The sequence below is a fragment of the Simochromis diagramma genome, unplaced genomic scaffold (assembly GCF_900408965.1).
Source record: "Simochromis diagramma unplaced genomic scaffold, fSimDia1.1 OVJJ01000365.1, whole genome shotgun sequence".
Lineage (NCBI taxonomy): Eukaryota > Metazoa > Chordata > Actinopteri > Cichliformes > Cichlidae > Simochromis > Simochromis diagramma.
The window spans coordinates 381,522-392,858 of NW_024387230.1; the positions used below are offsets into that span (position 1 = coordinate 381,522).

The 11,337-nt window shown below is 39.9% G+C and overlaps 1 long non-coding RNA gene across 1 annotated transcript; it reads left to right on the forward strand.

Moving 5' to 3' along the window:
• Positions 1-4,110: 4,110 nt before the first annotated feature.
• LOC120746814 lies at positions 4,111-7,433 on the forward strand. Its single transcript, XR_005698941.1, has 5 exons — positions 4,111-5,443; positions 5,966-6,005; positions 6,153-6,199; positions 6,512-6,556; positions 7,402-7,433. It is a non-coding gene; the product is annotated as an uncharacterized LOC120746814 (long non-coding RNA).
• Positions 7,434-11,337: the final 3,904 nt, after the last annotated feature.

The following is an 11,337-nucleotide window of genomic DNA, read 5'->3' on the forward strand; positions in this document are numbered from 1 at the left end:
TCTGTTTGTTTAACTGTTGTCCTACCGCTGAAAAAAGAAAGTTTGTAGTCTTGCAGGTATCTGAAACTTTGATGGGAACGAAGCTCTGGATCCAATAAAACCTCAGCAAATCCTATCCACTTTTATCTTAATATAATAACTATAATATTGGCCATATCATATTTACACTGACTTTAGTCTCATGAACAACATTAACTAACTGTTATTTACTAGCTAATCTTAAATGACTGTTCAGTACAGAAATGAAGCCCAACAATCATGTTTTACAGTCCTGTGGTCTCAGCCTCAGATACTTATTAAATCACACAAAGCTTGTGTAGAAACAAACAAACAAATGAACAAAATATGTTCTCCTTCATTTCTGTCAACCACACGTTTCCAGCTATCATGGTTGCTAGGCGACCTGGGCAGCGCGACGGAGGCTAGACCGTCCCATTTCACAAGCCTCGCACTTCAGGCCTTAGCGGTCTTTGAGTACGCGGCCCTTGCGGACCGTTGAGGCTGCGTACTTTAAGGCTGCAGACCCTGAATTGGGATACAGCCTGTGTCTGAACTTCTCTGTGCCATAATGGTTCTGAGAACTACTCACATTTCTGTTATGGTGAACAGAAGAAAAGCACTTCAGTGTCCTTTATGATGTCCAGCTAAATTTGTAGCAAAACAGTTATGTATTTTATATCTGAAGTGAACTGAACAAACGAAAACAAATATTGAATCACTCCAAAGAAGTGAGGCATCAGCCACTTCCGGGTAGGGTGTAGTTTCAGCTCTAGAAGAGCAGTCAGCCATGTGTTGCGACCCCTGGCCTCATGTCGGTCCGCCTTCCTGTATGGAAAATCAAGTATGCCAGGAATCACAGGTGATTGGCTGGCCAGGGACTTATGCCCGCCAAACTTCATGCAGATTGGAGTGTGCCAGTCCACACACACCAATGGCTGCTGCTGCATCCTCGGACGCAGTGGACCAATGATGTGGCTGCCTGCTTTTACCTGGTGTAACAACCCTTATTGTGTTATAGCACCACTGGGGGGGAGTCTCCTAGGGGTGTGTGTGAGTATAGCTTGGCAGCCATTACATGCTGCTCGTGTTCTGTTCTCAGGATAGACCTCACCATTGTAACGGCCTGGCGCCGGCGACTACCGATCCCTGCACATGTATGTACGGACAGTGTAGAGCCGTGGAGACCTGGCTTGTGGTCTTATGTTGCTACAAGGAATAAAGGTTTGTTGTTTAATTTGGCTTCGAGTTATCTGGCTAACCTCCAAACCACATGCCCGCGGGACCTGCTAGCCGCTCCTTCCTCGCCAGACTGCTGTTACACTGGGAGCACAAAAAGCTGAGGATTCTTCAGTCGTGGAGGAGTCTTTGGTTTGAACAGACTGTGTAGGTTGTCCCTCCTGCCTCTGCCTTTGTGCTGGTGGCTTTTGAATCTCTGTTTTTGAGTTGCTGCCTGTGAGATGATTAGTGTTCTATTAGTGTTCTTGTGTTATTTGAATATATTAGTTGTTTGTTTTTTTGTTTATTTAAATTGCCTCAATGCCTAGTGCAGACCTTCCCAAAGTGTGGGGCCTGCCCCTTAGGGGGGGGCGCAGAGCCATGGCAGGGGGGGGAAAAAACAAAAAGGCTTGGACACTGCGGGGCGCCTACAGAAACGCAAGATGAAGCATTGCTGAATATGTTTTCAAACCAACTTCGTTCCAAGCCAAAGACTAGAAAATAAGGTGAAGCATATCTTCCCTTTGGCTTCACCTGCACAAGTGTCGAGGTACTGTAGGTCTCCCCTGCATAACTGCTTTTCCCTTCCTTTCCCTGCGTCGAGAGCAGCGCTGGGCTCTTCAAATCACGGACGAACAGTATCCCACATTCTTGATTTTTAGTTCACAAACACTTGTTGTAATGACTAACTACTCCTGACATTTTGGAGATGTTAGCTCTGTATAAAGTGAAGTTACAGCGGGATACAAATAACATCAGGCTGATCCTGCCACGATTTGTTCCCCCTGTCTAAATCACGGACTAACAGTATCCCACAGTTGTTCATGTTTTTGAACCCATTTTGCACAGAGAGGCATTTTTTGAAAATGTATTGATAGCAGTGTTGAATATTATTGCATAGGAAAAAAAACAACTACAGTAAAATAATTACACCGTGACGCCCCATACGGTAAAAAAATACATTTTTCCTGGCCAAAATATATTTCAAATATATGGTAAATATATTTTGTATTTGTGATGCTCCAAAAAATATATATTTTTGAAATTGAAAATATATTTCTTTCAAACCAAAATACATTTCAAAACATATTTTAGGGTGAAGAAAATACATTTCCAACCTTACAGTAGAATGTATATCAAAATATCCTTTATTTAAAATATATTTAGTGCAATAATGATGATAATGATAACAATACTAAAAGTAACATGTTTTATGCACATCTGCAAAAAACAGTTGGATTCAAACAAAACAGAGTCAAAGGTCTATCACGAATTAGGTTGTTTATTCATTTGCTTACAGTATTTCACATTACACAATATCTCACTATAATGTAGCGTTCATTGACTTTGAAATTATCTGTCAGTGATACAGTAAACAAGATACAACAACTGCTATGTACACTAGTTTTTGACAATATATACAATATACAAAGGAACACACTCCACTTTTTTGGAAATAGGCTCAATCTCCATCTCCCTCAGAGTTAAAAATGCAGTGTCTTCTTTCTAGATCCGTACGTTAATAGGACTCTGGAGCGTGATCTTATGGGATTGGGGCATAGCCAGGATTTTTGGTTGAGGCGCCATATTAGCAGGCCAAACAAATGCTTGCTGTGTGGTCGGTTGTAATGTTAGATTGCACTACCGACAAAGGAATAAGCTTGAAAACAGGCTCTCTTTTCATTGTTTCCTCACCTGGAAGCATCACGAGGGAGCTTATGTGTTGGATGTTACCAAAAGAAGGCGTCTAGCCTGGATAGCAGCTGCGAGACGAGCTGATATTCAGTTCTCTACCAGCCACAGATATCTGTTGGCGTGCTCCAGTATTTTCATTCAGGTAAGTTCTAAATAAGTTCATATTATTCTTTATAGCCTGTTAATTTTATTTTCAATGCGCTCTGAGATCATAGCACAAACTTAGAACAAACATGCAGAACTACCTTCTATTTAGAGTTGCTGATTATTTGGCATTATTGCAGCAAACCAGCCTATGAAATGAATGAAACAAATCCTGACTGGGTTCCAACACTACACATGGGGCACTACGAAATCTTTGTTTCAAACTACATGCTACATACCACCATGCCAATCAGATTACTTCTTCCATGTGTGGGTAAAAAGGTGACCTTCCTGGATAAGATGGCAAAGGTTTGCTGCGTTTTGGTGAACATGTGCCCCAGTGTGGTAGTAAAACCAGGGAAAAATGCTCTTGTTAAATACTCTTAAGTCTTGTGCTGTTTATGTAGTGATAAGTTTTCAAAAGAGACCGTAAATTACAGAATGCTCCTAGTGGGTGATATTATATAAATGCTGTCATGATTTTATGTGAACATTTTGTCATTTGTAAACTATACATAACATTGATTCTACATTGTAGAACATCACATCAGTTACAAAGTGCTTTTAATTAAAAATAGGCAAACATTTCTTTGTTTCTTTATTCAACTACATATTCAGTACAAGTACATATTCAGTAAATGCAAAGTATTTACATGGCCCCCTAAATTAAAACATTATGGGTTATTCAGAACAGAACTATGCTTGGAAAAATATTGTCCCATCAGTTGATCCAACTCCTCCACAGGTGGAACTTTTCTTTTTTGAGGATGGCTTCTTTTACCTGTCACAATGAATGGTCTGTTTATGTTTTGATTGAGAGCCTTTTTTTGGGCAGCTGAAGAGGAGAAGTCTATCTTATGGCCAACCTCTGGCTGTATCTTGGTCATATTACCAGGCAAAACCCATTATGCAGGTTCATCTGTAACAGTCCTTGTGCCACAAATCCTCACTGTTGCTTCTACATTAAACAGAAGAGCAGTGACATGGCTGCAAGTCTCCACGACTCCAGCCATACAGCTGCAGTGGGTGGCTTCAACCTTCCCTGTGATGCTCACAATGACCTGTGGCTGCGATGCTGCAATTCAGTCTATAAGAGTGCAGGACCTGAAACACACACAGACAAAGTTCATTTAAAGACAAGAACTTTAATAAGCCAAGGCCGACACAAATGTGTTTTATTTACTTTCAAATCCATTTATCATAAATGTAACAAATAAAGTGTTTTTATGTATCCATCTATAGAACGCTGCATGTTATATTCTAAATCTGCATGTTTCTTTTCAGAAACCTATCAGCAAAAAATGAACCTAAAGTATGTAATGCAAGGATGTAATCACTTTCAAGAGGGAGAAAACATAAAGTTCGACTTTAAGTGACAATGGACACCTAATATGACAAGCAGATTCTGCAGGTCATTAATCAATGTATAAAACTAAAACAGAATGTATTTTTAGTGACACAGGACACAAACAAGGAAGCAAGATGTGTAATTAGGATTATTTATAATAAATATGAATTAATTAAGGCAATTTCTTTAACCATAAAGAATAACTAAATCCTTCAGGACAATGTCACATCAATGCACTGAACTTACCATGTTATCCCTCTAACAGAGCCTCTACATGTTCTCACTGTAATTTCCCCCTCACGAATGAATTTTTGCTAGCACTAATGTGAATGTTCGGGGGAAATCAAACGCATTTTACTCACAGTACTCAAGCTGACTTACCTTTGCTTGAATGACGGCGTACTCACAACGTGGAGGCTTAAAAATAGCCAAATCTTGTACCCAGTCCTTGGTGAATTGGATGTGCGCCTCCAGAGATTTATAATTGCGAAATTGGTGCGCCGTGTATGCTCTGACTCCACAGACAAGGTATGAGAGTAGATCATGCTAAGTCAATAGCGGTTTGGTCTTCAGGGTTTCTACTCCACGGCTATATTTCATACGGTTCCACATTTCAACAATCAAGTACCGTCTCTTTGCATCTGGACACAATCTGTCTCTATACCGTCATTTTCTTTTGAGCTACGTTTCAGAATGGTTCGTAGCAATCTTGTTTTGATTCGTGGCCTGCCAAGATGGTGCTGTGCTCCCACAATGCATTGCGACATTACGTCTCTGAGGCGCGAAATCCGACAGCAAGAGGAACGGCCGGTGTTAGAACACCGGATACAGGAGACGGGAAGAAACAAGCCGATTATGTTCACGTTAATTAAGTGGTTGGAAGATGTAAAATCCTCAATTCTGCCAACTGAACATATACGAGATTTTAATGAGGATGAATAATTAGCCGGCATGGAGGAAACGGACCTTTATTTCGTGGAGTGGCGACAAGAAGCCAAGGCGGGTGGCCAGTCTAAGAAGCCTCCATCATCAAGCTAGCAGGTGCCTTTTCCCATATAACATTACTTTATTCCCGCTTATTTGGAACGGAAGCGTAGAGCTGCCACCCAGGCAAAAGAGAAATATAAGTATATCACGTTATAACGTGAAAAGTTTATCGTTCTAACAATATACTATCATGTTTGAACAACATGTTTGAACAACATTGCACAAAAAATGTACATAATTATCACGTCCGTACAATATTGTGCGAACGTGACAATTATGTATATTATAATAACGTGATATTATATTATACAAACATGAAAACCATAATGTTAGAACAATAAACATTTCACGTTATAACGTGATATAGCTCTATTTTTCTTTTGCCTGGGTGGCAGCTCCACACTTCCATAATTTGGTAATCAAAATATGTAACTTAATTAATTATATTGTGACGTACTTTTGCCTTTTCTTATTATTCTGCCTTCTCAGAAAGGGAAGAAATACAAATAAAACTGTTTACACTTGTTATATACAATAACTATCAAAACCTATTCACATTTAATTTGGCTTTCACAGAAATCCCACCTCTCCTTCTGGCTACAGAGTACTTACCAAGGTTAGAAACAAAGAACAGTTATGCTTTATTAATGTTTGCTAATTACAATGTTCCACATTTCCTTGCTTTTTAAGTAATTTTTAGGCTTTTTAGAGTTTTTGTTTTTTTTTTTTTTTTAGCAGTAATGTTTCTGCCTATTTATTTCAGCCCATGAAATCAAATGCAGATCTTCCTGATGTGAGATTTACATAAATGTAAGTAATTTTGTTTGTCATTGTCATTAATGTTGTTGCTGTTGTTGTTTTTGTGCAGTTTGCAATCATATAAACCTAGCAAGCATCAGTCAGCACAGTGACTAACCTAAACAGATTCTTGCTTTATTCACATATATTATATATAATTATATATACCTGCACATTGTACCTAGGGTTGCAGCCACTTGGCCCCACCCCATTGTTGTGACAGCCCTGATTGTACTTATACACTGCATCTGAACAGGGAACAGTCTGCCACATTAATGTATTTTTAAGTGACTTGTTTGTAATACATGAATTTGTTTTTTACAGATGTCAAAGTCTCAACCTCATGCTGCCCTCCCCCATCCTCCTAAAGTAAGTATTTGTTGTTGTAGTTTTTTATGTGGTGTCTGTGTCACATGCTAATCATAATTATTGAAATAACTGTTTTCTAACAGATTTTCCAAAACACTAGTTATGTTTGTTGTCATTCAGACCAATACTACTGCTTAGACATTGCTTAGTGGTCATGCATGTTTGACAAGCTCGTTATGATACCAAACCAGTAGGCCTATCACAATAATCGATATATCAACTTAACACACAATACATGTACATGACCTCAATAATTGTTGATGATGTAATTTATCTGCCATTATATTTACAAAAATAAAATATAATGATAACAAAACAATAACATTAAATAACATTGTTTTCTATTTGTTAGAAAATTTACTATTTATTCAAGTTTTTAAGGTATCTAATATTTTGATTCCTAATTTCAATGATCTAAATACTTTAAGAATTAGATGTTGGTTTGTCAATTGAAAGTGTGTAGATCTTGCATTATTATGGTGTTATATTATGATTATACATTCAAAGACATAAAATGGTCTTAAAATGACAATGGCATAACTTGTCACAATTGTTTATGTGGCAATATACCGACCAACAAAAAGTCGTTATCGTAACAGGCCTTCAAAACACACAGTTTTATGATTGATAAATTCAAAAAATAAATACATTTAATTTCTCTGAGATTCTCTAATATTCAGTTACAGTTCACAACACAGCTACCTGTACATGCAGTATTATACTGTAAATATAAATCTCTGCATTTAGCATCCTACTAGAAGAGTCACAGTTACTGCCTTTTTTTTTTTTTTTTTTTTTTACAAATACCTGTACTATTACTAACACATTTACTGTTTTACTTTTAGCCTGTGGATACAAATGCAGATTTCCTTAATGTAAGTTGTGCATTTTAATTACATCATGTTATTTTTATTTTTATTATTATTTATTTATTTATTTTATTTTACATTCAAATATTTCAAGCTTCTTGGTTAAAGAAGCTTGATTGCTAGTAGGTAAAGAATAGTTCACCTATAATTCATATTCCCAATTAATTTCTCACCTCTGATTGAATGCCTTTATTTGTTTTCCTTTTTTGACTATAACAAAACATTGTTATATGACTATAACAAAATATGTGCTAAAATACATTTCAAAATATATAAATATATTTTAAAATGTATTTTAGCACATATATTTTTTGGCCATTTTTTGTATATTTTGAAACATATTTCAAAATGTATTTTAAAATATATTTTTTTACCGTATGGGGCCTCTGCCTTTCTAAATGGAGGGACAGTAACTGCGTGTGTGTATATGTGTAAGCCTGTAAAACCTGCAGATAGTAAGATTAACAGTATTTTGTCTCTATCTGCTATTCTGCAATTCATCTCATGTAAACAATAACGTGGCGCACAACGTGGCGCACAACGTGGCGCACAACGTGACGTGAAAAAGGCACATACCTTTGACGTTGCGTGATGAACTCTGTATTCCTCGTTCACACATAGTCACGTCGGACTAGGTCGCTAGATACAGACTGGCCCTACATACTGTACCTAGACACATCACATTCTTTTCTCAACAAGCGGTGAGCATGGAAAGAAAGAACGTTGCACCGTATCACGTATAATTTGATTCACGTATACGTTTTTGTGAACGCCATTGTACACGAAGAGATCTTCACGGGTGGGGGGGCAAAACGATCTGGTCGATATGCCCCCGAAGGCCGTCAAGGCGCTACCGGCAGAGGATGACAGCTATGTCAGTGTTAGCACGCTGAACGCTATGCTGGAAGAGGAATGGGAGTTTTACAAAGATCTGATTCACTAACAGCAAGATAACTTTAAGACATTTGTCCAATTAATCATGGATGGAACTAACAAAAGGTTGGACAGCATTCTAAGGGATGTACAGGATGTTAAATCCAGCCTGCAATTCACGGATGGGGTTGTCACCGAGCTGCAAACTGAAGAGAGGTGCATTAAAAGCAAACTAAAAGAGTTTGAATCGGCGGTCAGCAGCATACGCGAGGAACACAGAGAATTAACAACCAAGATGGACTATTTAGAAAATCAATCGAGAAGGAACAACATTGTGGTGGATGGATTAATAGATGAAAAAGCAGAAACATGGGAAAGATCAGAGGAGAAAGTCCGACATATGCTGAAGAACAAGCTGGGCCTGGATAGTGACAGCATTCAAATTGAACGCGCTCACAGAGTCGAAAATACAATACATAAAAATACAAGGAAAATGGACGAGCCAGGCAGCTTGTGGTCAGACTACAAAGATTTAAAGATAAACAATTAATTTTCTCATCTGCCTAAAAACTGAAAGGTACCAATCTTTACATCAACGAGGATTTTTCAGAGTCCATCAGGAAGAAGAGGAAAGAACTGTTACCACAGCTGAGAGCGGCCAGAGACAGAGGTGATATTGCCGTCCTGAAATATGACAAATTAATTGTTAAACCGAGGTCACAGAATGCCGGAATTAATATTTAGACTTCAGCAATGTTGCCATTTGTAGCTGTTGAGATCGATCGGTCTGCAAATGTCGGATCCTATACTTATTCCCGGATTCTCCAGTAAAGATTTTTCAGTGGCTCATGTCAATATTTGTAGCCTTAAATATAAGATTCAGGAAATTCAGTCACTGTTGTCAACAAATACGATAAGTGTGCTGGCTATTTCCGAGACACATTTAGATGCTGCCTTTGAGAATAATGAATTTGAAATAAACGGCTATAAGTTGCATAGGAAGGACAGAAACAGATTTGGAGGGGGCGTAGCCCTATACATTAATGATAATATGGCAAGCAAACTACGTATGGACTTAATGTTTGACGACCTGGAAATTGTGTGGGTTCAGTTACACCCGCTCTATGGCAGGCCTGTATTAGCAGGTTGCTGCTACAGACCCCCAAGTAGTAATATGTTGTATGTAGATCGAATCTGTGAAATGCTGGAAAGAGTAACTGAGGAAAACAAAGACATGTTCTTATTAGGAGACTTTAATATCAATTGGTCAGCTCCTTCTTGTCCTCTAAGGAAAAAAATAAGTTCATCAGCGTCGGCTTGTTGCCTGTCTCAGATGATCACCATTCCTACCTGGGTCACGGTCAACACAGGAGGTCATAGAGATAGATATCAGACACAAAATAACACTGGATGTCCTTGAGTTCCAGATGCTGATAAAGTTGGGGAAACAACCTGCAATAGCAGTGGGTTACCAGTGCACAAAGCTGTTACTGGATAAGAACTGTCTGTAACAATTTTATTTCTTTATTTTTACAACCTTTTTATTTTCTTCTGAGTGCTTACTTTATCATTCAGCTTAAAAGAACCCCAAAGATAATCTGTGTTCTGGGTTGGTTAATTTAGCCAGGCTACACAATTTGGTACCAGGAGTGGGGTATCTGCAAAAGTGGCAGCTCAGCGATTTTGTTTTTTATGGGTTATTTTACGGTGCAAAAAAAAATAACTGTAGTGGTGGTCACCCGCGGCGCGAGGGATTGGAAAGGACCTGAAAGGACCTGCTAGCCATTGGGGCAGGGGGGCTGGGAGGAGATGTTGGCTGTCCGATTGGCCTCCCTGCTGCTGCGGAGCCTGGGACGGTCTGCTTGCCTCCACCCCGGGGGGAAGGGTAACATCTCTTGGGTCTGGGTTCTGTTTCCCCCTCTGGGGGGGGTACCTGGACCCGGGGTATAGAGTATGTTTGGGGAGTGTGATTGTGTGTACATGTCCATTTATGTCAATCCTTATGTTGGGTGAGTGCTGAGTGTTTGTATATGTGTGCATGAGGGTGGGAATGCATGTTTGTGTCTGTGTGTGCCTGTTTGTCTGTGTCTATATATCAGGTCGGGTCTTAGACTCCACCTCTCTGGGAACTCCCAGGCCCTCCAAGGTCTATCTCCCCTCACCAGGGGTCGGTGCATTGGTGGTTCTTGGTGTCCGGGGCTGGGCACTCAGGTATGTACCAGCTCACTCCCGGTGGCCACCTGGCGGGGCCTGGCGCCTGTTGCTCGGTCAGGCCTCCTCCGGGGTGCGGGGGGCCCTCAGGCCTCCGGCCTCTGGGCCTGCGGCTCGGTTCACTCTGGCACAGCTGGCTGCCGGCAGAACCGGCAGCCAGCTGTGCCACTCCCATAAGAGTGGCACGGATGCCTCTCCGGTGGTCCTCCTTGGGCTCTCGCACTCTGAGGCCTCTGGATGTCTGGGGCCTGGATCTCCTCCATGCCTGCTTCATGCCCTGGGGGACGGGGCTATGGCTCGCTACATCCTCTTGCAGACCATTTCATGTGGAAACCATTTGAATACAAGTGCGCTGATCCACACAGGTATGCACACGGGTGTTCACTGTTCGTAGACTTAAATTACACCTTTCTTGGCTGCTACTTCAAAGCACATTGTGCGCTGTCTGTCCTGCGTGCTGCACAACAACATTGAATATTTAGTATTTACTGCTGTTTACACTTAGCTAGATTAATGTGATGGTGTTGTGTTTAGTATGTTGCTTTGGTTTTTTTTTTTTTTTTTGCTTGTTTTCTATTCTTCTTCTCTCAACAGGTGATCCAGGAGATTTTTTTTCTCCCCCCCCTTTCTCACTGTCCCTCTCCCCTTCTGTTTTTCTTTTCCTTCCTCTTTCTGTAACATCTGGAAATAAAATATAATAAATAATAAAAACAAAGGTCGATCAAATGGACCGATACGGCAATGCCACGATGATCCATTTGGCAAAGTAAATCCATTGGGTATCCTTGTTGGTCTTCAGACAACAATTCTGATGGCTAAAGAACCAAA